Genomic DNA, 27,850 nt, shown 5'->3' with positions numbered 1-27,850 from the left:
TTTGTCAGAGTAACAGATTAGCTCACTGGGTGAAATGATATATGACTGGCAGCAGGGCCTCCTCACATGCACATGTGCGCAATCACACACCCTCTATGGATCAATTACCCTGTCATCCGTGTGTGCAACCATACATCATCACCTCGATTACATCTCACACACAAACACACACACAACTCCTATATATATATATATATACACTCTACATACACACCCATAGACCTTTAGCTGTAACTTGTATAGTGCTTTACGACTAGGTTTCTCTTCTGTCTGATTTCCGTTGCCTTAATACCAATTCCTGTCTATCTGTTTTTGCAGCCAGTAGAGGAGAAACTACTTTCTCACAAACACACATATGTGCACAGTTGCACACACTATCATACTTTACAACCAGTGGGGCCTGCTTCCTCAAATGAACTGCAGTGGCCAGAGTAACGGAGTCCAGGCAAAGTCATTTGTTGTGAGTAAACTTCTTTGGGCAGCTCAGGTCATTTCAGCCAGTGGTAACCACACAATCACAAAGACACACACACACACACGTGTGCACACATAAACAGGCATTGAGAAAGGTCAGTTTGGTCAGTATGGTGTTGATCCCCCGCTCTGCTCCTGCTCCTGTGGGTGTTGGTCTACTGGCAAATGCCTGTAACTCAGCTAAAGTGAGTTCAATTTAATTTGAACTTCTCACAACTGAGCGGAGGAAGTGCACACAAGCAGATACACACATGTAATATTGTTTTGTCCTTTTTGACGTGATACATTACAGATTTCCTCCTTATCCAGCATCCAGTCCCCCAAGCAGGGGAAGAGGTCGAATGTGTGTCTTTTGTGTTTTGTGCTGATGCATTAGCCCATGCCTCTTTCAGTTTGAATGTCAGTCTACACTGACAGGAGATGACTAATATCATATATCCAACATGTCTTGGCGTAGCCCATATGGTCTTCTTCACATTACTGTACTATATCATTTACGTTTATTGAATGCGCCTCTCACTGTATCTGTTTCCTCATCAGGCCCCTGTGGGGCGCTGTTCCACTTCAGTTCTGACTGAACGCTCCATCTTCTGTTCAGGACAAGCAGGAGCGCATCAACAGTCTGAGTGTCTCCCCGACCGAATCGCACCTCTGTCCCTTTGCAGGGTAATGTATCACTACTTTCTTTAAAGGGGATAAAGAAAAAGAGATTGCAAAACAAAAGCCCAGATCGGACGTTTCCTCCCTGTTGGTATGGTTTAATAACTTTCTGCGCAAAAGAGGAGGGGAGGAGCGGAACTTTCAGTGGACCTTCTTTGGCACTGGAGTAGTCGCGGGGGCAGCAGGCTGGTTTAACTCTGGGAGGTCACATCAGTCGCTGTTTTCTTTTCTTTTTTTTCGTTACCCGGCTTCGGAGGTGTGGATGGTATGGTATAACTTTTCCGCTCCAGCCCAACCTGAGCGGCCAGTGTACGATAAAGGAGCAGCCTTGGGGTTGTGGGGAAGGGATGCGAGCCTCTCCACCATCTCGGATAGCGGAGAGGCTATGAGGAAAGAGGTTCATCTGCTGGGCTGACAGAACAAGACCACACCGCACCAACAGGTAAGGATCACTGATAGCCTCCACACTTGGGGCAGAACAGCCTGCTTTTAATGGCTGCGCTGCTGATTAACTGCGTGAAAACTGAGTGTGATCAAAGTAAACGGCCCACCTGATATGCATGGATACAACTGTAATACGGTGCAGTGATTATCTCGCATTTTAAAGCCATTTGCGCACGAAATGGATTAGCCTGCACTTCATCCGATTCATTTTAGGAGATGGAAAAGGAGCGGATTTTATGAATGCTCCAGAGTTATGCCAAAAAGCTTTAACGTCCATCAGCCTAGTCTGGATTCAGTTGTATTTACACGGATGTGATTTTAGAGCGAAGACAAATGATTGCGGTTGTTTCAGGTGTTGCACAGCCCATAGGATCCCTCCCTTTCTCTTTCTCTCTCAGACATACACACACATCCAAGCGCGTGTGCACGCGCGCGCGCACACACACACACACACACACACACACACACACACACACACGCACACAACTGGGGGCACGCAGATAGCTGTTCATTTCAGGGCTTGTGGCGTAATGTTTGGTGCGCTATTTCAGACAGAGGTGGTGACTCTTTATGAGTTTTGCGAATTGATTTTTTAAACTGCCCAAGTTTTGAAATGTTAATTTCTCGTTATCACACAGGGGATTTAAGTGATACTGAAACCCTTTCCATGCCGTCACTATTCTTGTTTAAAAATAGTTGCACTCTGCCTTATCGTGGCATAAATACAGTTTGCACTGTTTTTACATGCGAAAAAAGGAGAGCACGTGCCGTGTCTACTGCGCAGCAGCAGCATCACCTGATGTACTGTCGGTGAATCTGATGATTTTTATGACGATGGCAGCATAGGACATTAGTCCTGCAGTAGAGCAGAAGCTTTGAGTTGTTGAACACGATGTAGTCATGATGTAGTACATTTAGGTATGAATATTTAAATTCAAACTGTGAGTGATTAAGTGTTTTTTTTTTTTTTTTATAGCTCAAGTCCCAACAAATATGGTTCTCCCAATATGATACAGTACATATTTTTCACATGTTTGCATGAGCATTTGTGATGAGCACAGGGGAGGCCAGTCAGAGAAGTGGAGTGAGGGAATTACAAAATGAGCAGGAAGTGAATTGCCAGTGAGAACCAGACTGACAAGAGAATGATTCAGGGTGGTGGTGAATGAAGCAGTGAGGAAGATGGTATTGGATATCTGAGGTTGGAGAAATGCTTGAATACATTAAAGGAGACAAATTTGTGGTCACTCATTGGTTTCCCCAGAGATGGCCCTCGAATGTATATTTAATGTGGCCACAGAAGGATATCAATCATCATGCAAGTTAATTCAATAAACAATTTTGCTTCTCTGGTCATGCTGTTGGGAAGAGCTCTGGAGGTTAGAAAAAAAGAGATTGGAAGGCAAAACAAGGGCAAATAAGAATTGAGTTCATTAGAGTAGGAAACAGCAGTGTTTAGATTTGTATTACAAGTAATTAAGTAAAGCTTCTGTAGGCTTATTTAAGTTATGTAACTGCATATAACTAAAGTAAATGATAACAAATCTTCATTGTGTTGCGTGATTTAGGAAACATTCAGTAACTACTGTCTTCTTCCTGCAACAGGAAGTTTCATATCTACTGATTCACATGATACATCCTCCAATTTGAGAGGAAAAATGACATAATGACATAAGAGAGTGGTTGACCCGGAGAGAACACAGATATGTGTGTAGGAGGGTGTGTATGTTTATAGTAGGACAGTTATGAAGAAGTGAGTTTAATGGATGGTTTTATGTTGTGGTCAAATAAAGATGATTAATTATGTGAGTAGTCATATTGATTGGCCTACAGTCTTCCTCAGTTGCAAGCCCTCGGACAAGCTTCTTCTGTTTTTCACATAAAGACATGACAAAGCTTCTGATATGTAAGTCATTTGCTATGTAGCTGTCATTACTACATTAGGACAGAAACCTGTAATGAGCAGCACCACTGCAGCATACCATACCATCCATGTACCTTTCAGCTTCTTTGCATAACCTCAGTAACTCTTCCTGCTTTCTGTTGGCTTGCTGAGTCCTCAGTTATTATTAATGCGCTGACCTCAGGTCTGCATTGACCGTGTTGCTCACCACATTTTGCACTTCGTCGGCTCATCTGAGCAGACACCATTCTCTGAGCTGCTACCACGAGCTGAAAACTTCACAATGCTTATCTTGTCATATTCTATTGCAGCTTCAAATCCTTCAGAATAGTTTGGTAACAGGCCTCTGAAATTATACTTTGGAACCAAGCAGTCCTGAACAGGCTAAGGTTTTCATATGGACTGATTTTTTTTCTGGTTACTGTGGCACTGCATAACTTTTGCCATTTTCTGCTTTGAATTTATCACTGACGGTTTTGAAAGCAGACTGTTTTCTCTGCGGAAAAACAGAAAAGAAAAGCATTTTGTGTGTCTGGTCCTCAAAACTGGTATTTTAACTATAGAACATGGAATTTAAGAAGGGGGGGGGGGGGGTTTGAGACAGTAACATTACTTTTTATATGCATTGTGGTTTTAAATATTAGGCCTCTTTGAACATTTTTTTGCACAGGGCCTGATTTGGACTACAGGAACCTTTTCTAGGAACTAGCGTCTGTTTTGGAGGGGAGGATTGAATTGGTTGAGTAGTTTTATGTCTGCCTGTCTGTCTCAGTGATCTGACATTTAATCTCCACCATAACTTTAAATTGTAGGGCAGTAATAGTCGTTCCAAGTTGTAAACACAACATTCAAACTCAAATAATTCATGCCCACTTCAATCAACAGCTGAGACACGGACAACCTGCAAGCTGCAGAGGTCTAGCAAGCTTCAAGCTGGAATGAAAGCTCCAATAGTCACTAAAAGCAAAATCAGAGTAATGAAATGTTCATTTATGAGGTCTGATTGCAGTTCATTTTAAGGTACACTTACAAACACCCACAACCCATAGAAACGTGTAAAGACCCAGGGCTGAAATAATCTTTTTGCTCCTTGACACAAAATCCTATAATCTGCAAATTCTGGGTGCTGTTGGTTGAAATGTAAAATCCTTAAGTCAACAAATGTAATCTGGGCTTTCCAGGAACGTTAGCAAACCTACACATGGTGTATTTGTTGCCAACAGCTGGATGTGTGTCTGTTTATTTGCATATGGAGCAGGGACTTGAGATCCGATCACAAGTGGTCACTAGAGAAACACTTGAAAATGCATTTTAATGCCAGGTGTAAAGTGACACACTTAGGTCTGTCCACTTGATATTGTGTAAGCAGGGCCTGACCGCAACTCTTCCCTCGGTCCTAACGTAAACCTAATTCTAACCTTAACCCTCAAACAGCCTTGTAAAAGGGGTGTCAGACTAGTAAATTAATCAAAATTTTACATGTTTTTCTAGTATTATTGACCTGTCAAAGCACCTCAAGACGAACTTTGAACATTGTCCAACAGTAAAATGACCACAAGCATATACTGTACATGCACAGTTATGCTTGAAGATACACCATGCTTTGAAGTTTTCACATCTCTTTCTGTCTCCCCTGTGCACCTTTAACACTCACTCTCCCCTTTCAACGATTTCGATGACTCTTGCTTTTATCCATGTTTTCTATGAATGAGCCCTCTGGTCTACGGAGACAATGTAAGAGCACTAGTCCAGAGGAAGACTTGTGAAGAGAGAAAGACAGAAAAAAAGAGAGACATGAGAGAGAAAGAAGAAAAAAGCAACCAGAGCAAAGAAAAAAAAGTAGAGTTTGGGACTTATGAATGGTGATTTTTCACCAAACTGTAGTAACTGTGCATCATGAGAAAAGTACTGAAATTGCTAGAAACAGATATGAGAGACAAAGACCTAGACATTCTGAAAGGGAGGAAGAAGAAGAGGAAACAGGGTACTAGGAAAAGATAAATGAAAAAAACATGTGTCTTTTAAGAGGGTGTGCTGTAATTCATCGGTCATCCCCAGCAGCTGTGTGTGGTGTGTTGAGGCCCAGCGGGGACAACTAGCCATTAAATGTGTGTAACCCACATAAAGAAATCGTTTTTGGGAGATCGGACCCCGTAAATTCATTCCTGGGTTGCCACTCCTGTTCTTATCCTGCGTCCCAAGGTGAGCTATAACAACCAAACACATCTGTTTAGATTTGCTCTCTTTCTTCACACAAACACACACACTGTTTTCACCAAACAACCAGACTCTCTCTGCAAATTTTTGCGGGATGCTCACATACATGTCTTTAATGCAGCCCATCTTTTTGATGGGAAAGACACTTTCACCCAAATGCATACTCACTTAACTCTCCTGCCAAATGGCTTGTGCGGGACAGTAACAGTGACAGCTGCAACAACATCAGTGCCTGCTGTGGAACAGAACAGCGTCAGAGAGAAGAGGCGTCAGATGCTGCGCTCACAGCTCCAGGATTACCTTAGCCTGAACAAACTCCATTACTGCCTCTATTACCCAGGTATACTCAGCCTGGAAAAAGCACTTTGCAGAAGCACTGTTTACCCAGCACCTCTCTGCCCCATGCTGTTCCCTCGACAGCAGAGCAAGGACGGGGTAAAGACCAGATGAGAGAGGGGAAAACAAGGGGTATTTATGTGACTAGCTGTCGTCTCGTCCAGGTGGGTACGCAGTGCAGAAAAGATAGTTGACTGATTAGTAGTCTGCTAGCTAGTTGATCATTAAAAAGGGGATGTCGGCAGTTTTGAGTCATTTGGGACATTTATCACGGAAAGAGAAGAAAGTGTGAGGATTTGATGCTACTAAAATATCACTTTAAGTTTACTTGCTGTTCGGAACATTTCTTAAAAAAAATAAACCCCTATTAAGACATTCTGGTCTGCTTCAATAAATGGTTATTACCATAGCTGTTTTATTTAGGGGATACTACAGGTAGAAAATAATTCATGATATTCTGAACTATACTTTCATTCGAGCCATTTATATCCACAGACAGGCAGCGGTTGCAAAAGTATTGTCAATTGAAGAAGTCAGTATACTTTTGTAAATATATACGTTGTTAAACTATACTTTGATGTATAATGTTTGATATGTAAAATTAACGATTAATAAAGGTGCTCATGTGTTCATTGGTCATGCACACAGTGAAAGAGCCATCTACACAAATAATCTATCCATTGTCTTCATAGAACAAGGAAGTATGTTGGTGAGCGGGCACTTTTGCTGTTGAGTTGTTTACATTTATTTTATCAAATCTAGGACGTAATTACTCACAACTTATGATAAAATTATACAATCAAAAATGTTAAAAATCAGTCATCCGAACAATATATCACTTACCGTATCATTCTTAACCAATGAACTGAGGGAAATGCCCAGTTTGCAGCTTAGAGTTTTTTTCTCTCACTGGTCTACATCACTATAACATGTCTACTAGCTAAGTTGACACATCAAAAACAAAAAAATATTCTGCTATTTATAACCAAATGACCAACCAGAGCAGACTGAAACATAACGAAGGGGTTCTTGAGGAGATAGGGAATGTTGAATTTAGACAGAAAGACTTCAGAGAAGAGACCTGAGATGCTGTTTTGTCAAAATCTATGTGTTTTTTTGTACATTGAAGCAGTTATGAATGTGTAATTGAGCATCATATGTTCAGTTTAAGACTTTATACTGAATATTGAAATGCATTTACATTTTTTTATGCATTTTGTTTAATGGAAGACCCATCAATATCATGTCACTGTATTAAGTAGGAAGCAATAGATTATATTTACAGTAATGTTCAGCGTTTAGGGTGTACCATATCAGAGGAACGTTGAGTGTTGTGTGAGAGTGGTGTGAGTTTTCCAAGCTGATACAATGCTGAATGGTTTGTGCACATAGCACGAGTGGATATGCAGGTTAATAAGGGAGACAAGTTAGTGTGTGACACACTGTGAGTAGATACACTGTATGAACGTGTTGGTGTGTGTGTGTTTGTGTCTGAGCTGAGTGATGAACTGCCATGTATCCGAGTTGAGAGCCATCCATCACCCTCATCAGTAACTTAGGGGTCCTGTCATTACATGTTTCTCTTCATTTACACCGTTAATAGCCATCTATCTTGACCAAACTCTCTGCTGTTTTACTGGCAGCCTCTCAGAAAGGTTCCTTTCTCTGAAGCCAAGCAACTGCATCACTGTCTGAACGCATTTTGGTACATGCTTCTAGAAGTGAAGCATTGCTTTTACATTCAGGGCATAATCTGTAGGTTCAGTACTGTATTCAGCCTGCTGCTGGTTCAGGCTTTTACTTTCTGTTTGGCACGAAACAAGGCATATGTAAGCACTGTTTACAAGGTTAATAACTCGGCATTGAATCATTTATGATCAAGTTATCGTGTAATGAATGTGTGGTTTTTGAAGAATTTTAATTAGCTTTTTACTGGGAAGACACGTACATTAAATCACTTCTAAGTCACAAATGAAAAGAGCTCCACCTCTAAAAGCTTCACATTCATTCAGTGAATACACATTCAGTTCAATTTGAAGATTAAATGTATAAGATTTGTTCATATACAGAACACATAAACTGTAAGTCCAAGACACTTCTGCTGTCAGTTTTGCTTTATGGAAGAGGTGATAATGAAATCAAGTCTTGTCAAAACAAGTTGTGCAGGGTAATTGTAACCATATGAGACATAAACTATACACCAAGCCCCTTTAAAGTATCTCTCCGTCTACTTTTCACTTGGACTGATCATTTGTTATTGTAGCCAAACACACACCTGAGTGTTAGCCTTTTATCTCAGAGCTGTACATGACTTAATCTAAAGAAACCACTGATCGTGTATAGACTGTGTACCGCGGCCTGGCCATCAAAACAAGCAAGCACAGACAAACAGACAATAATCTGCATTCTGAATCTACCAGCCACCAAAATATCTCGACATCTCAAAGGAAAGAAGCTTAACAGCTCTTCTGCCCAAGTATCTCTGGCTGCAACCTGCTGTGGGATCATTCAATTGTTCCCACATCCAATCTGATTAGGGTTAGGGTTTAGTGGGCGTGACTTCCAAAGTAACATGATGAAAGACTTGCATATGGGCAGAGTTGCGTGGTCAAACTTCACCTTCTTGTAGGTTTCATTGAGAGGCTACTCCTCTTTCCTGCCTAGCATGTACTATATGTCTTTCCCACAACCAAAAAGAAAACACACCAGATATCTCATTCTCTTTCCCAGTTATTTTGCATTTGTGTGTGTAGGTAGCCTACTGATGGTGTGTTACACAGTACGGACATGTTTTACTTTAATTGGGAGGCTCATTGGCGGATATCTGACAATGTTTAAGAAACTGTGGTGGATGGAGTTTTTTTCCTGCATGTCTTCTGCATGGCACTTGAAGCCATGGTGCTCAGGTGAACTATCATTGCTATTATAGCAGCCCACTTGCCGTGACATGTTGCAGCTTACTAAGAAAGTGGTTTAACTTGCGGATTTTGGTGCGGCCATAGCTTCTCCTAATGAGTTTCCAGTAACAGGACTGTGAGATGGTGCTGCTTTTAGCAGCCATTATAAACAAAGCAAGACAGACGCGGTAGCTTCTCCACTGTCAGCCGTGACACATCATGGCTACATCATGTGTTCAAGTCAGAGCCATGCCCAATATTAAACAATTGGCAGCTTTCACAGCAATCACTGTGGTCATTAAACCAACAAATTAGGCCTCACCTTGTGTACCTGCGTGTAGGTGTGTGAACATGTGTGTGTTAGTGTGTCCTGTTTCTGCTCCCCTGAGGCATGTTTGTACCCTGTTAAACCCAATTGCAATGGTGAGGAGTAAGAGAGGTCACAGACACTGATGAATTTTTGATGGAGAATAATGAGAGTGTTAAACTCACTCACTCAGTCTAATCTTTCTTTTGTCATTTCAACTTTTTTTTTACACTTGCCTGTGGCCTGAGTCTGTTGTATCGGCTGCCTGTGTTTATCTGTGTATACCCTTTTTTATCTTGTAGTCTTTGATTATTTTCTTACAAGTGGAACCACCAGCTATTTTACAGCTGCCTCATTAGGTTGTCAGGGCATGCAATTATATCTAATTATGCAATTATGAATCCAGTATAAAACGTTATATACTGTAGACTGGTATATTGAAGCTAGAACACACACAAAAGTAATTAGTGCAGTTTTGTGAGTGGTTGTGGTGTATGTGTGTGTGTGTGTGTGTGTGTGTGTGTACTGCACAGCATAGCTACATATCCAGCAGTAGTAGCTTTGCACAAATAAACAAGCTTTTTTGCATTGACTTATCTATTCATGTTCTACCTTGAATCCTGTTCAGAATAAGACGGCACAAGTATCTGTGGTGACAGAGCTGACAGTGATATGTTTCTCTTTGGTAATCTTAAGCTCATTACCTGCTTATTGTGTCACATTATAAACATGCTTCAAAGAAAATATTCCCCATGCTGCATATCGACCAATCAGACATGAACGTGAAAACCCCTGAGAAGTTAATTGAGTAACACTGCTCGTCTTGTCAGACTCTTGTTTCCGCTGGGAAAACCTGCATACTGGCAATCATAAAGATGTTTCTTGGACATTTGCCACCGACCTAAACAATTTCAGGTAGGTGACAACAGCAACTTCATACAGCAGCAGGCTCCTCTCAGAAGAACAGTAGTGGGCCTTAAAAGGCCATGACAAAGAGTCTGAGGTCTAATTGCAACCGAACCCCCCACCTATGCTTAAACTTAAACTACTTAAACTTTTTTGACATAAATTGGTTACTTTAAGATAATGAAACACATGCAAGCACACCACCACTGGACCAATGAAAATAATTTGGATTATCATAATGCGTTTCTCTCTCAAAGTTGATCGTTTTTGGGATAGTTATATCATGTCAGTATGTAAGACTAACAAAAACAAGTGACTAAAACTCGGCAAACGGACCATTTTGCCATTGTGCGCTTCTTTTTTGTGACGTCTGCTAGACTGCACCGTTGAAGTTTAAACTGATTAAAACTAAGGTATTGGTTTTAAGTGTCCTGTGCATATGTGCCTTCTACCATCAGATGTATTTAGGAAGTATTTGGAGCTCAAACTACTACAGTCTGACCCCCTCACATTGATAACCCAATTTAATCTCTTAGGTGTGTCATAGATTGGCTTAAAGTCTGCTGCAATGAGTGACATATTTCTGTGAGTTCTTGCTTGTTTCTCTTAAATTGATTTGTTTTAACGTGCAATTTTCTGCACTATTATCAGAACAGTTTACCTTGTTAAATGAGCAAAGCAGCTTATCAAGCGGCTGGAACGTAATCTCACCAAAGAAAAGATTCAGTGGATTCATGTCTTTGGTTATTTTTTATGCTTTAAGGCCTCCCGTCGGCATCAAAATTTAAAGAAAATGTCCTTCCTCACATGAAGCATCCATCGTTTTCATTCTGAATTGATATTGCTGATATCCATGCTACATTTCAGTGTCGTACTGTACTGTGAACTACAGAGAAATTTGTCACTTTGGCTTCAATTGTTAATGACATGTTCTGACCGGGAAGTGGGAACACCTTGTTACAAAGCTCAGGCTGCCTCTCTATATCCGGACACCCAGAATCTTCCATCATAGCTGCAGCATATTTGGTTTTCCAGCAGAAATGTTTCACACCAGCACCCCAATAGATGAGATAAAAAAAAGAGAAAAAGAAGCTCCTTGCAAGAGGAGATGAGCTACAGTAGGTGGTGCACTTCGTGTGTCATGTTTCTATACAAATGCTATTGAGGAAAGCCAGCAAGGCTGGGAGGCTCCCAGGGTTTGTGTGAGACAGGGCTGACAGTAATACAAGCAGTATCCAAAACCCCTCCTAGGGATCACATTCTTAAAGCGGTTTCTCTTACTAATCCCCTTCTAATATGCCCAATATTATGACACTGCCATTAGCTCAAGCGCTCTGAGGGCACACAGAGGAAGAAAAAAATGGCTTTTTGTACAAACTCACAACCACTGCTTGATGTTTAGAAGTTTTAAGTATTAATGTGTATTCATTTCAAGCAAATGATGCTCTGCTTTGAATAAACACAACACATTTTCTGTTTGCTGTTGGAAAGCTCCATTTCTGTTAATTTATGGAGAATTTGGTCGACCTCATAATGATGCTCTGTATATTTTTGCCAGCAGCCACAATTGTTTACGGCAGTTATCTGAAGCGTTGTAGGACTTAGTGATATAGCCCTCACCCCTCCTCTCTGCTCCTGCCCCCACCCAAAGGCTGTGCCAATACAAAAGAAGTCTCAACCAAATAAATAGAGGAGGAAAAAGCGATGGTTAGTTAAAAAAGATAATCACTTTTTCTATGAAGTGGAATAATGCTACAATACAAAAAGAGGATTTTACTCATAACCACTTTCAGATAATTCTGAATCATCATAATTTATTATTTTTTTTAAGTGTATTTGTGTTCCTAAAATCAAATGTACCGAACACATCCATCTCTCAGTGTGTCACACAACATTCTTTCAAACTGAGCCAGGAAGCCTGTGAGAGAGAAAACGAGCCGATCTGAATGCAGAAGAAGAATTCTAATTTTAAAGCCATGAATTACCAAAAGACTGCTTTCAATTTGATTGAATCCAACTTTATTAGCATTCCGCTTGCCTTTATATGAAGAGGTTGAGCCGGCCTTGTGTCCTCTCCCGGGCTGCAGCTGTGGCAGTGAAGGACACAAAGAGAAGCTTTAGTTGTGATGCTGATGCCTTTAAGATTCTGGGTCACAAGGAATCACATACTTTTTGTCAGTGTGTTTTATCCATGTGTTTTGCTCTTCTCACCTAGTTTTGTAGAATATGTATGCCATATTGTGTAAAAAAAAACAATCCAAGGAATGCTTTCAAAATTATATATGAGAATTTAAAGAATGTTAGCACAATTAAATTAAATTGAAAGTACTTGTACCTTGTGAATGATGTGTTGTAACATTTGCTATATTGTAAAATGGTAAATTTGCTGTAATTGATACGAGTCAGACTGGTTTAACGGTTTCCTAATATGCGGGTAAGAGACCCCTTAAAAATGTACAAGATTAAAGACATATCACAGCTTTTTTAAGTGGGGTTGTGTGCCTTACTTGCAGTATACAGTGATCAGTGCACTATTAGTTTGGTGAAAGGAACTGTGAGAGGAGAGCAAAGCCATGAGCAACTCAGAAGGGTGTTACAGAAGAGTTTAAGTTACTCAGACCTTTGAAATGTTCAAACATTTCCTGCAAAAGTTGCATAACTTTGTATAACTGCATAACGCGAATGTTACACTTCTGTATAGGACAATTTTTACTTTTTCAAAATATTTTAAATTGAAGAATGTCAAAATTTTTTCCTATGTCACTGCATATATGACAGCTGCCCAGCCACCCCACTGCTGGTCAGCTGGGACACATGAGTCTTCTGTTCTAATCCCAACATACCAACTATGATACCTTAAAAATGAATGAAAGCCTGGGAAAGCACAAAAACATCCCATCTTATGAATCTTTACAAAAGACATTCCAAACAATGAGCTATCCACCAGGTCGGACACAGCAGCTGATGATCAGCAGTAGGATACAATATGCAGCCGCACTTACAATGGGGAGAAACACAAACATTGTTCAAAATATCCCTGTTGTGAGATAATTCATGGGAGTAGTCAGAAGAAACAAAGTAGTGCAATAAAAATTGGTTTTAACTTTTTTTCTTTTTTACTTCTCCAAGCTGTCAAATACTGGGTGGTTATGAAACCATTTAAGTAATTCTGACTCTGGTAAAACATAAAAATGATCTTTGCAAAGTAAAACATAACATAAGGTCCGTCGGGACAAATTTAAGAGAAATCACAAAACAACCTTGCCTAATGTGCTGTGTTTCATCACATCATATCATTAACACATAATTGTTTATTACTGTTTGATATGATTGAAGCGTTTCATATTTTATCATTGTATAGTCCACATTGTGTGTTGGAGGAGGGTATTCTTTATTAGCGTGTGCTTTAAAGTGGAAATGGTTTCAACGTGCCTGCCCTTGACTACACTAATGAGGTTCTTACAGGCCCTCAAACTCCTCTTAGGGAAATGCTGTCCCACATCATTGGACTGCACCTGGAGGAGCTGTCTGTGGTGCTGACCAGTGCAGTAGCGCCCACTGAGGGAGCTGTCCATGGTGCTGTAGAAATGAGATCTTCACAGTGGTCACTCTAACCCGCATTATAGGCATGACATCCGTTCACCAGATGACTATTTATTCTCATCTAGCAGACTGAAAGTCAAGCGAATGAAATGATGAAGACATTGGTCTCGGATTTTCTGCCCAAGACTCAGGTTGAGGGGTTCAGCCACTTTAGAGACAGATATTGACACATTCACAATTTCCCAGAATGGATACAATGTGTTTTTAAGAACCCCCTTGATAAAGCAGGTCCTTCTCACCCTGAAAGATGTTTGGAAAAGAGGAGCTAATGCTGTGAAAATCTATCTGACGAAGAATTGTTTGTTCACAGGGTAGAAAGGGGAGAGTGGAGGGCAACGGGCCACTGCAAAGGAAGAGCAGCTGCAAAGAAAAACAAAAAGGGTCTCTTGAAAGGCAGAATATGAAGGATAGACAAGAGGGGACTTGGGTAGAGACACTGTGGTTTCCTTTTGAGCTTCATGCAGTATAAATTACCTGCAGAATGCAGGAGATCTGAATTGTTTTTGTTTTATGGGAACTCTGTGTCTTCTGGGGGGATTCTAATTCTGTTTTGCTTTAAAGCTTCCTTCCTGAACATTAAATAAGTCCTCTCCAGCTTGATCTCAGTATGTTTGCTATAGCAAGTGAGGATATACATGCATATACTGTAAACACAGTGCAAACTTTTGCAAACTTGTATCTAGCTCCTCATTAATGGATACTAACCCTGACTGGCCCGAGCTGCGCTAATGCATTTGGTATCTCTCAAATGAATCACAAATGGTTTTGACTCAGGAGGTCTGTGGGGAGTGAAATGGAAGTTGGGGATGAGGTTGATATGAGGTTGGTGTGTATATGCACGTGTGCTTGTGTGTGCAAGCAGGGTAAGCCTAGGGGTAAGCTTTTAGAGGTCTGGGCAGAAGGGTGTGAGTGAGGAGGAGAAGACAGATTTGAGCAGTTATCTCTCCCTGCAGACCTCCTGTCCAGCCTACTCACAGATCCACAAACACAAACTCACATACATTATACACCAACACACACCCATCACACACATTTACACTATTCACATCTGTAATCATGTTTAGAATGGCTTTCTTACGCACATACACAGTCCAGTTTAAATTGACTATTACATCCTGCTATAACAGAATCCCCCTATGCAGACTAAGTCTGGCTGCTCTGAATTTGTTGAGCAGCAACAGCAAAAATTTCTTCACTTTACCTCCCATTGCTCATCAGAAACAAGCCCTGAGCCGCAAGCACACAGAACACTGCCTGGGACTGTGGGGCTGATGCTATTTTTACAGCCAGTGTGATGGAGGATGCACTGAGAGAAATCTTGGCTATCTCTCCTCCCTTAAACCCCCCCCCCCCCCCCCCCCCTCCCCTCAGACACTTTAATTAGAGTGCTCGTACTTCTTGCTCTCTCACCTGTCTCTTTGTTACAGAAAATAATACATGATAGAGAAAAGAAAGTAAATGGATACATGGATAGATGAATTGACTGAGACTACAATTTGCACTCGCTTTGTTTTTCCACAAAGGCAGATTTGCAAAGAAAAGGTGGACTGTGTGCGCACACACATCTGTGAGTGCCTGTGTGTGTGCATATGGACAGCACTGAGAGTTGGAGTCAACAGTACAAATCAATGCAGAGAATATAGTGGCAATTACTAGAGCAGCCTGCAAGTGAACCTAGTGGAACAAACTAACTAATGCATGAATAAATAAGCACAGTGAAATGGAGATATGTGTGTGTGTGTGTGTGTGTGTGTGTGTGTGTTTGCGCAGACTGGTCTGTAGATCGTGGACAGCCCTTTGCTGTGCCAGCCAATTAACGAAGTGTGTAAACCGAGCTCATTAAAGAAACAGAGCATTGGTCCCACACACTTTCATAAACATGGTCTCACACACACCCATAGTCTCAGTATCAAGCCAGATGCTCTCTTATTTCAGGCATGTGTAGGCAGTGAAAACCCTTTTTTTCCCCCAGCAGCACAGGTCCAGTGTGTCTTCTTTTGTGTGCTGCCCTTTTCCGTGCCCATGCACAAATGTCTCTGTGAGTCTGTTTGGACAAGCTGTAAAAGATTGATTTGGAGTTTGTTGCTTTGAACCAACTGCCAAGTGCTGCCTCACTAACCCTCCGTGTTCAGAGAACAAAAGCTTTTCATAGTCCCCACCTACTAAGCATTCCTCGGTCTCTGTCTGTCTGTCTTCCTCTCCCAACAGCTTCTTGCTTCTTGGCTTCTTCTCTTGTCTTACACTCATCTATTTTAATTTGGGTTCTCCATTTCTTTGACTCTGACCTTCTGTTTTCCAAACGTTGGATGAGCGCAGCACAAACAGCTCTTCATTAGTTTCACAGTGTGATAATATTGAGTCATGAAGAAGCTGTTCCGTTGGCATTGGGAGTGAGTGCTGGCTGCCTGTGTCACTTAACTTTCTCCACTCAGCGAGACTGTGAAAAATAAAGAGACAGGAGAGTTAAGTGGAAATATTTTCTCCTACTCTGCCTAATAGCCATGATTCTTGGAACAGTGTAGGCTGTTATTATTCAGTCTGAAGAGCAACTTGATCAATGAGTGAGGTATGTGTAATCAGTGTTCAAAGGCGGGCTTGTCTCTCCTCTTTCTAGACCACACATGTCTAAATTTAAGTCAGCTCTCTCTGGTCTAAATGAATTCAAAAGAATTTAGTGGCACACAAATTAATGACGTAAGTTTCCAAAGCTTCAAAAAAAGTTTCCAATTATAGATGTATGAAATGTTGAAATAAGAACCATTTCAATAATGTGGATGATTAATGGCTTGAGTCAGTTTAAAAGTAAAAACTAAATATTTGCAGCTTTTAGCTTCTGAGATGAGGAGATTGTGCTTCACATCATTGCAGGTTCCACATTATGAGGTCATTTCTTGGATATGTTTTTCAAAAGGGAGCAATAAAAAAAAAACAAATCCAGAATTTTGTAAGAATGACTATAACAGTTACTAAAATGTTATATTTCACATGAATAAACTAAAGTCAGACACAAGATTAACGCAGGCATCAGAGGAACGGGCAAATTCTCACACATGATCAGTCAGTCTGAGATCTGGGAAGTTAGGAGGTGAGTTCATTGCCTCTTTGTCGTGTTCCCTGAGTCATCTTTTTGCAGTTTTTGCATTTATGATGGGACATGTTGTCATGTTGGGTTAATGCTGTTGCCAGGTGGGCATGTGCTTGGGCTATGAACATTTTTTCTAAAGATAATTCCTAAATACAGCCATGAAGATATATTCAATTTCCTCAAGAGAGGACACACTGGAGCATCATTTATGAAGGAAAATTGGATGTATTTGTAAAGTAAGTACATAATAATATAGTCCTATATAATAATAATGTAGAAAAATGTGAGAACAGGAGGTTGAGTTTCAACAATCTCAATCAACCACCACCAAATTTCAACATTTTGGTCTTCTGCTGAAACTTTGGTAATAAAGCATAAAATATGATCTCTGCCATTCTATAAAACCTAGAATAGCATTGCCCTTATTTTTCACCTGCCTCGCTTTGGAGCTATAACTCATCAATTGTTGTTACAATCCATTCAGTGGCAGAAAACAACACTGAAGTGTATATTACGTCAAAGAAGTTGACAGCCAACCATCTTATATTGCTCAAAGCAAATCCAACAATTGTGTCATTTTGGAAAGCCTGACAGTGAGCTTGTAATCAGAGACCCAATAGCAAGTTCTCCTCTCAGGCAAACATTCATGTATTCACTTACACTTATTCAGCAGTCAGTACAGCCCATGGGTCACCCATTGCTCCGTACTGTACCTATAAAGCCGAGCTGATTTAGAAGGAAACAGTAGATAATGTGTTCAAACAGCTTTAGAAGCTGGGGGCTCAAACAGTCTTCAAGTCCTATGTGCTTCATCCATGTATTCGTATTCATCTCCACTTCGGGTTCCCTTGAATCCCCTGCAACGTGACAACAGGAGCTGGCAGGATTGTAGGGCTGTGGGGCTTGGTGTGATGCCAGCGGAACCAGGTGGTGGGAATCTGTTGGAGATTTATCTGCTTGGTCAACATGCTACCCGGCTCAATGTGGCCATGACAGACGTGTCACCCCTGGCTGATGGACCTGGGTGACAGTTTTCGGCAGTATTGGTGGCAGGTCAAAACATGTCCCCATCTCCCTCCTTCAGGGCAGGGGACACTTTGGGGATGTGGCAGCCCATAAATACCTATCAAAATGCCATTCCATTCCAGTAAGGTGTACAAATATTTGTCATTCTACCTCCTTTTATGGAATTTTTTAGTCGCAAATGAGCGACCACTGTGATATCAGGCAAATGTAACAACACTTAAACTTAAAATTTAGTTTTTCTTTATTTATCACCACTGTTCATTATGGTTGGTGCAACACTGTGAAGAAATTGTGATATGCCTGAAACCTTTAACCATGGAAGGCAGTGAAACAAAAATATCTAAATAGCATCAACAATAATAAAAGGCTTTTTGTATGGATGGTTTCAAGTAGGGATTCCAAGTGACAACACTTTTCTTGCATATCAAACACCAAATTCTCTTTGAATTTATATATATATATATATATAAATATATTCACATTCCCCAGAGTGTTATCATTTTCTTCTTGCCTGTTTATGATTTGCTTTTAGTATCAAACAGCCCCAAAGGTGTTTTCTCAAAACACTTCAACCCACAGAATTATTTTGAAGGTATATAGAGTATTTTGCAGATCCTGTTATCAAACCCCTTTTTTTTTCCTAATCTTTCAGATAATCCCTTCTTGACTTGAAATAGCTCACATATTTGCTTAATTTGACATGTGCAAATTAATGTTGTCTCAACTCTGCCTGCAGTTCACCAACCTCATCTGTAAAAAAAAAACAACTCTTGATTTCTCGGTTTGACCGGTCGGCAAACTGTTATCAATGTATCCCTCATGTAGGCTATAGTTAACCTTTGCCTTAATTGCTACCTGTTTTTTGGTATGTTGATGCCCTCAGAGGGGAAAGACTAAGCTATGATGGTGACAGCTTATCTTGTGCATGATATTTCTGCTGAAATAAATGGCATGTCATTGAAGTTAAAAAAGTTGATTTGCTTTGAAGGGGGTCTTAAAATGGGGCCTTGAAAAAGCCATCTATTCAGTCAGGATCTTTTTGTGTGTTTATGAATATGAACTCAAAGCTTTGATACTCATAGTAGTGCCGTGAATATGCTGAGAGGGCCACACCATTTCAGGGTTTTATGAAAATGTATCACAGTGACACAGCTCTTTGAAAAATATGTGAATCTGAATGGGTGAACTTGAAAAGAAATAGGAAGGAACCTACTTTTCTTTGGAGCTAATAGGTTTTTATTCGAGGACTCTCCATTTGTGCCTGTGCAGCATCTCTCTCCTCTCCTTCACTTGCTCTCGGTTATGTGTGCGGTATCAAATCTCTGCATGTCACTGGGGAGCTGGAGACCTTTACCTGCTCTGGTCTGGCGGTGTTAAAGGTCAGATATGAGAGGATCTCATACACCGGTCTCAGATGTCAACACTGCCCACCTCCCACAGCTTGGATTAAGAGGCGAGGAGACAATGGCTGCCAGGAAATCAGCCTGTCAGCAACAGTCTGTTTCTCTGTTGGGGGTAGAGTGTGTGTGTGTGTGTGTGTGTGTGTGTGTGTGTATGTGTGTGTGTGTGTGTGTGTGTGTGTGCGTGCGTGTGCGTGCGTGTGTGTGTGTGTGTGAAAAAAGAGAGAATAAAAAGAGGGAAAATGAGGTGGAGGCATGTGTGCTTGTAATATCAATGCCCCACTGATCCTCTTCTCCCTGCTGTGGGTCTCAACACATCCCTGTTGCCAGATGTGTTTATAGAGTGTGTGTGTGTGGATTTATGTTTGTGTAAGTGTGATATCCAGGTGTGAGTCTGAGTCTCATGCTCGCTCTCAGTCAGAGATTTCTGTGTTGACAGGGATGATGCTGTTTATTTTGGCAATATGCTACCAGGAGTGATGGGACTCTGGGTCTATGTGTGACTCTCTGCAATGTGTATGTATGAGCACTTGCACATCTCAACTGCTGAAGACAGCAGTCTGTAATCAGGCATAATCATGTGACGTGGATGATTGTCAGCCTGCAAGTGTATGTGTGTGTTATCTTTGAAAAGCTCAGCAGGAATCAGGTTTAATTATGGAGCTGCCAATGCAAGCACACACACACACATGCTGCAAACTTTTCATGCAGCTGTGCACAAACATTTTAACATCCTGCTCTTTTAATTCTTATGTCTCAGTGATCACTTCATTGTTTATTTGCTGGTGCTTTTGGTGAATGCAACATACAGTGGAGCCTTCCAGCTAACAGCTGCTCGACATTAAAATCAGTGAGGTGGGAAATGCAGAACTGTCACTAGCACCACAGGGATGGTTCAACACACAGTACAGATGTTTAAATTTCAATCTAAATTCGAAGAAAGCCAAATCTTTGAATTGGTATGGTACAGTTTACATGTTAAAAATATATATTTAGGAATAGAAAAATATTAATTGTTGTATATATTGGTGTAGATTCTCAGTAATCCAGGTAATGGTAATCCCGGTCAAATTCTTAGGATTAATTGTTACAGACATTGAAATTTTCTACTAAATGGGCACAGTTTCCTTTACATGTCTTGATGCTACCAAACAAAAAAATCTATCATCTCACAACTCTGAAGCCTGGATTGGGGAACCACAACATTTTGAATGAAAGGAGAAAAATTCATATTATACCATTTCTAGTGACATTGGGCTTCCTAAAGGGCTGTTCAAAGGTGATATTTGAGCTATTATCTGTCATTCTAACAGTTGAACTTGATCCAGACCCTCTTGAATTATTATTAGGGGATTGTATTCTCTAATGGGAACCACAGAGTTGTTGCCTTTAAAATTATTTTGGCCTTCTGCTGGAGGATGGAGGAAGGTAGATCCTCCATCATTTTCCCAGGAAAGGGGATGTGATCACAACCTGAGGTAAGGAAAAAGAATTACAAGGTCCCGAAAAGACATTTGTTAAGATGTTGAGATGTTGTTTGAGCCTTAAACTGAGGCACAAGAATAAATAACAATACCTTAAGGTTCTGGGCTTTGACAAACATATTGATCGGATCTCTGATTTCCAGCATTCTATTGTAATTATTGCAAATGTTACTGTGTACACAAGCATTTTGATTGAAATGAATGATGTATTGTATAGACTATGATGTATGGAGAGTGTTTTTTTTTTTCTGTATGTATATTTATGTCTGCATATATGTGTGAATATACACAGTTATGGTATGACATGAAGGGTTTGGGTATGTATCTTGTGGGGTGGTAGTTGTGTATTGTTTGTGTAATTTGAGTTATTCGTAAAATAAGAAGACCGCTGAAAAAAAAAAAAAGAAAATGTCTCTCTGCCCTAAAATATGCACAATCACTACAGTTCAAAAACATCATCATACAATGTTTTTGAACTGTAGCAAAGTTTGTGATTAAATCGTTAATTTATTGTTGCACTGCCAGGGGGCTTAAGGAAAGCAAAATCTTTAAAGCTGTACCTGGATTTTCTTCACATGATTTTATTTTCTGGGTTTTTTTTGGGGGGGGGGGATGTTTTATGAATGAGATTTTCATTCAGTATTCCCTTATTTGAAGAAAAAAGAACAAAACAAAGCAGAGCATCCTCAGAAATGAAAAATCTGCCGACTTTCTCACTGTTCTTCTATTGTCACAAGTCTGTTGTGCCTTCCAACGATGGTAGCAGCAGATTGTGATGTTTCGCATGGACAAGTTGAATGTGTTGATCCTGACTGGCAGTGGTCACACATGGCTGATTGGGAAGGTTTTATCAGCAATAGTCATAGTGGTATTGTATTGTTGCTACAGATGTACAGTTGTTGAATGATTGACTTTGGTTCCCCTGGCTATATTGCTTGATCAGCCATTGAATAGTACAAATGTCTGATAAATATTTAAATTTTTGTCTAGATTGTTGTGTTTTTTGTAAAATAGCATAATTGATAATGACCGAAACCATCTATCTGCCTTGTTGTATCCTCTTCTTTTCTGTAACACACATCTGCATGTACCAGATCATTTTTCAGCCTAGCTTGGACAACGTTCCTTCTCAAAACAGCTTAGTACGTGACTGACTTAAAATGAACAGTTTGAAGTCAACTGTTTGACACAGAGGCTCACAGCTAGGTTTTTGATGACACAGAACTGTGACCTGCAACAACACATGAGTGATAACAAGTTCCCTCAATTACCACACTTATCACCCCTACAGTGCATTTCTATATCAAGCTATAGGCGATATAGCATATCGTCAAGCTATCTATTGGCAAGACACTCTGAATGCTTTAAACATACCGAAAATGAATCCGTTCAAATTTGGTTAAAAGGATTTGAAAACAAGTATTTGAATAAGTGGGGTTTTGTGTGGCAAGCGTGAAGATGAATAATATGAACATATTATGGATCAAGGGACTGATGGTTTCCACATCACCTGTTATGTTTGAGAATTATAGATTTATTTGTTCATCCAGTTTCCAGATGCAGAGGTGATGGTGCAGTCACTCATATGAGGTGCCATACTGGCTTGAGCTGATGTTTTTGCAGACTGAATGCTGTATCACAGCAGTGGCAGCTTTTGGCTGAATCAGTACTGAATAGGTATGAAGCATAAAATTGTGAAAGCTAGGGAGGTCCTATCACATACTTCTCTGGAAGAAATATTGTAAAAATAAGCCCTTTAAACAGAAACATCTAGTGGATTCTGGAGTAAAGAAATAAACAAATGTAATGGTGGAACACAACTGGTAACGTTTTTTATTCAGACAATGTATTTAAGTATAAAATCCATGTATGTGTGCTTTACTTTAGTATTTCAAATTTCTAATTCCTTGTACTTGGACCAAAACAGTAACAGCAGATGAATGAAAAATACCAGAATGCTTAGTTACAATTAACATTAAATCACCACATGACCAAAGTAATGATATGAATTGTATTGCATTGTAAAAGTGACAGGAGCAACTATTCAGCCCCTGGCTCTTTACTTGTAAAGGAGCAATTCTGATGTATGTCCATTTGAATTGAGCCTGTATAAAGCTTCTGAATACTTCCTCCATCACTTTCCAAACAGCGCTTTTTAAGGCTGGAGTGTTGGCTGGACCGATATAGTCTGAGAGTATAGAGATGGAAAGTTGGGGTCTGAGCTGGCAAAGAAAGTAATCACAGGGCTGAAGTTGTCTATGTCTGTAAGGGAGAGCTGGAGTCACTTAAAAAACTTTTCTTACCAATGACGCTTTCGTCATTGGTAAGAAAACAACCTGTGTGTAAGCACACACTGATGTGGCGCTGAGTCATCTCTCTTTGGTCTGTGTAAATCACTAATGAGGAACAGAGGAGGCTTAATGGAGATTTTCTTTTGCACTTACAAAGTTAGACAGGCAATTAACTCGCAGACCAAGCAAATCCAATGAGGATGCAGTAATCAAAGTAAGGGTACCGTCAACACTTGATAAATATTGTTACTGTCTGTTGTATTTGAATGTGAGGAACCTTGCTCAATAGTTACAATATCAAATCTAGCAAGCCATCAAGCGAAGACTTTATGCCATCCTAATTTTGGACTGTGGGAGCCACTGTTTGCATGAATGCTCCTTGCTTAAATGGTTGAGCTGCCTTTGCATCACATGTTGAACAACATCAGATGCATTTAATCACTTTTTTATTACATTTGTGTTGCCTTGTTTTTGAGACTTTTTGATTTTTGCATATTAATTGTAAAGTCATGTGTGCATGTCAAGGCTCAAAACCTACCAGTCTGTGTATGTACGAGTGAAACACGTCAGATGCCTAAACTCTGGAGAGGAGAAATTGTCATGGGAATGCAGGAGGAAAGGAACAGATAGGGATAGAGGGATGAAGTAAAGGTATAGAGAATAACATATGGAGAGCGAAATCCCAGGCGAGAAAGCAGCCTGTTCATTAGTGGTGTGGCAATGTTTGTGCGTGTGTTTGTGTCAGCGTACATTGCTGCTGCTGTGCCTGTATGCTGAGCAGCCGAGTATTAACTAGGACACGTTTTCCCAGAATGAAGCAAAGCCAGACTCCAAACAAGATTCTTCTTAAAATATTTTTCTCATCACTTTTTTACCTCTGTGTGATGCATCTCTCAGCATGCAGATCTACGTCCCAGCTAGAAGAGCTGAACAACTTTCACGCGAGTACACAGCTTTTGTACTTTGACTTAATACAGTGCATCACTGGCCTCTCAATTGGACTATTTCTCAATAAAAACAAGTGCATGAGTGTTTCCATCTCAGGAGTGAAACTGCTGCCTGAAAGAGGCGAGCTCAAGTACGACATGGCAGCCATTTGCTTTTTTCACCCCTCTTACCCTGACACCAATCCTCAAAATGTCGATCTCTTTGCTTTCTCCACTGATATTGCATGTCTTTTTTTCTCTCTGGTGTTGTATTTTCCGCAGCACTTTTTGTTCATCGTTTCAGTTTTCATTTTTCTCCAGCAATTGTTTTATCCATCCCCAGGCAGATGTCCTCAGCTGGCTCAGCGCAGGACTTCCAAAGGAAAAAAACTCTTATTTATTCATAAGGCAGACATACTCACCTCAGATTGTTCCAAATTGCATTCATGTTCCTGACTGTGTGTGCTTTGGTGTTGAGTTGAAAATTAAATTAGACTCAGAGAAACATAGGGGATGGCTGTGTGTGTGTGTGTGTGCGTGTGTGGGTGTACGTGTCCCTGATGGTGTGAGGGAAGGATGTGTTCCATTAGAGGAGACCAGTTTTCTGTGATCACAGCTCTGATAAGAATTGTGGGAAACCACAGTCACAACAAGCCACCCTGGAATATTAACTAGACAGCCACACACATTCTCAGTGTGTGCATCTGAGTTTCTTCCTGACATGCACATACACAGATGCAAAACATCAAGCCACACTCACACATGCAACAAGAATGTGTAATCATGTTTAACCTTCCTTCACACTCATTGGATTTGCTGGCTAAAGCTTTATTTGAAATAAATTAGATTAGTTTCTGTGCAGCGTCATCACTGAGGTGTGTTTGTGACTGCGATGCATGAAGCACTGCTCATCCCCATATTTGGGCAAAGCCAAGCTCCTAAGATGAGATGACTAGAACGCTAACTGCACCAATTGCCATAAGAGGCTGAAGGAAATTGTTCAATATTCTGAAGGTATCACAACCTTGTGATTACCAACCCTAATTTTGTCCCCTGGAGGCTGATGCATCCTGTAATGTTTGTAAGCAAGAAACCCGTCCATTATGAATCTGTAGAAACACACAGTGTGCATGTGTTTTATTGGCTCCCAGTGCACAAGGCCAAGCATCGTAAATGATTGACTGAAATGACAATGATAGTGCAGAAACATCTGCTCTGCTTAGTAGGATGTAAAAGTCTAAATCACTTTTAAACTCAGACGCAGAAACGGTTTAAAGCGTTCTATCCCAGCTTATGACTGCTGCTGTTACACATGTGTTGGCAGAGAGCAGAGTTTAAAGCAGCCAAATCAATACTGTGACAATGCAAAAGAGGTCACTCATAGTGATAAACCCACAGAGAATTATCACAGAAGTGACCCATTAAAGTAGGCTTTATGGTGAGATAATTCAATCTAACTGTCCAATCTGTAGCCTCACTGGTTTGGCGCACTCGAAGCCACGGCACACTTTCAACAGTACAAAACATTTCTGACAGAGCAGATGATCAGCAGATTTCATGTTTCTCTTAAAGCTGGTAGAGACCAACAAAGAAGATTAATGATAGATAAAAGGTCTTTGCGTCAAATTGTCTATTTAGCCCAAATCCAAAATAGCCAAATAAAGCCAAATTAAAGTCACACCTATGAAGTTCCGCTTCAGATATATAAAGGTAAACAATGACAAAAAAAAAAGACTGAACCTGTTAAAGAACTTTATTTTTTTTTTGGTTTCCCTCTCGATGAGAGAGGCTAAAGGAAAAGAAAAAATAGATAAATAATAACAATAATAAATAGTTTATCTTTTTCCATCTGTCTGCATCTGATTCTCGCCAGCCCAGCTGTTTTTCTGCCTGGCCCAGAAGCTCCATTTATTCATTACTGTATTATGACTGATGTAGGAGCTTGTAAAGGAGTCAATAGCAGTAAGTTGGGATGAGTATTTTTGTCTGTGTGTGTGCCAAGTGCCACATCTAGCAGAGATACTGGCAGCGTAAAGAGGCTCCCGCTGAGTGGAATTTGCCATGACAGGATGAATTGCGGTTAAACGTTTTGTTACTAACCAGCCTGTTTACATAAGAGTCTGTACATAGGCTGTTTGTCTTAGCTCTAAAGGACCATGTTCTAAAGGACCATGTTGTTCATTCACATACACATACATACGGACAGTTACATTTTCAGATGTTGCAATATACATATTTATTCTTTTTTTTTGTTTGTTTCTTCTGACTATGATAAATGTGAGGTGGAACTTTTGCTCGCACATTTGTGCATTTGCATATTTGTGTGTGTGTTTGTAAGTGGAGTCCATCTGTTGTGGATGCTGATATGGCAGCTGGATCCGTTGGGAGCTGACTTGCACATTACCGAAAGAACACACACATACACACCCGCAAATCTGCAAATACTGGCCAGCCAACACTTAATTTGGCACTGTAATTACAGCCAATGATCAAGGATCTATTCATCAGCCCTAGTCCTCAGGGTCTCCATTGACCTCCAACAATACCAGTATAAGATAGAAGGAGCACTGAAGAAGAAGGGATGCCTATGAGAAAAAAATAATGGGTTGCAGGAAAATAAGGGAGAGCGAAGACAGGGAGTGATATACAGATTGGGGGGGTGCATGTTTATGTGTCTGAAGATATGTTTGTCAGCTGCTGATTCATTTCAGTGTGTGTGTGTGTTTGTGTGTGTCCAAACAGTTTGCCTTCCACCACACTGACCTTACCTGCTGCTCCACTGCTGCATTATTATGATGAGTTATACACCATTACTGATATGCAGCTATCTACAGCTGCTGCTTGGAAATGCATCGCACTTGTGTACACACACACATAGGGCATGCACACGGATAACACAACAAATCCTGGCAACCTGTATGAAAACAGCATGCATAAGTTATGGCCAGCAGACCTGTGAGTAGAAACCGAAAGGACACAAGCAGTTGTCTGACTAGACGAACTAGAAGTAAGTTGATTGAGTTGACAGCAGCTTTTTAAACAGCTGTACAAGTACAACGGAAGCTTTCCTTTTAATTCAGCTAAAAGCAGCGATTGGACAGATGTTGACATCAGAGTTGTGCCAAAATGTTTTGAAACGAAAGCTAACAGGGGGAAACGAGACGGCCACGAATATAATGAACTGGCTTCAGCGCTTTTTCTGTGTTTCAGAGAAGACAGATTTTTGGTCCCATCCACCATTTATGGAAATCAATTCACCTGTCAATTTCTAAATAATTCCTTTGCCACTTCATGTTATGAAGTTCTAAACTTTGAGTGAACCAGTTTCAATGTTTTCTATCCCTGGAGACAAAGAAATCAAATTCTGGCTGATTACCAAAGTATTTGGTTATCATTTTGTTCAGTATTTCTATGATTGTAACATTGTGTTTGGTCTTTGCTTTTGTTTGTAGTATTTGCAGCTTTTGCAAAAATGTGATTTTCTGTTTTCATCAATTGAAATTCTGTTTTCATGTCATTACACCAAGTGTTTTGTTGCCATAGAAACACTGACTTAATGCTGCTAATTTTTGAAGAGAAAAATAATGAAAACTACCTCCTTGCTTTTGTTAGCTGAATTTGCAGCTTTTTTTAATCTTTCTTATCATCTCTCAGTGTATTGTTTGTCAGTACAGCTCCACTACCAGACTGAACAAACGTGCATGTCTGAGAAAAACCTTTTGAACATGTAGGATTGTTTTTTTATTCATTTTTTTTACCAAGATTGGAATGAAAAATTAACACGGAGTATGATGTTAGCAATTTAAAAAACATAGCATGTGCTACATATTTTTGGCCATTACTGCTAAAAACTATTTTTAAGTTATGTTGTGTATTCCTGTGTGTGTCAGC

At 40.3% G+C, this 27,850-nt stretch overlaps 1 protein-coding gene across 1 annotated transcript in view; it reads left to right on the top strand.

Moving 5' to 3' along the window:
• Nucleotides 1-1,100: 1,100 nt before the first annotated feature.
• LOC142390286 (chemokine-like protein TAFA-2) overlaps nt 1,101-27,850 on the top strand; it is an 87,870-nt gene continuing 61,120 nt past the window's right edge. The window contains exon 1 of the mRNA XM_075475678.1: nt 1,101-1,576. The gene's annotated coding sequence lies outside the window, so the exon portion shown is untranslated. The remainder of the gene's footprint in view (nt 1,577-27,850) is intronic.

The sequence above is a fragment of the Odontesthes bonariensis genome, chromosome 10 (assembly GCF_027942865.1).
Source record: "Odontesthes bonariensis isolate fOdoBon6 chromosome 10, fOdoBon6.hap1, whole genome shotgun sequence".
NCBI classification, from domain to species: Eukaryota; Metazoa; Chordata; class Actinopteri; order Atheriniformes; family Atherinopsidae; genus Odontesthes; species Odontesthes bonariensis.
Note: the sequence above shows the minus strand (reverse complement) of the source record. Positions and strands in the feature narration are given on the sequence as shown.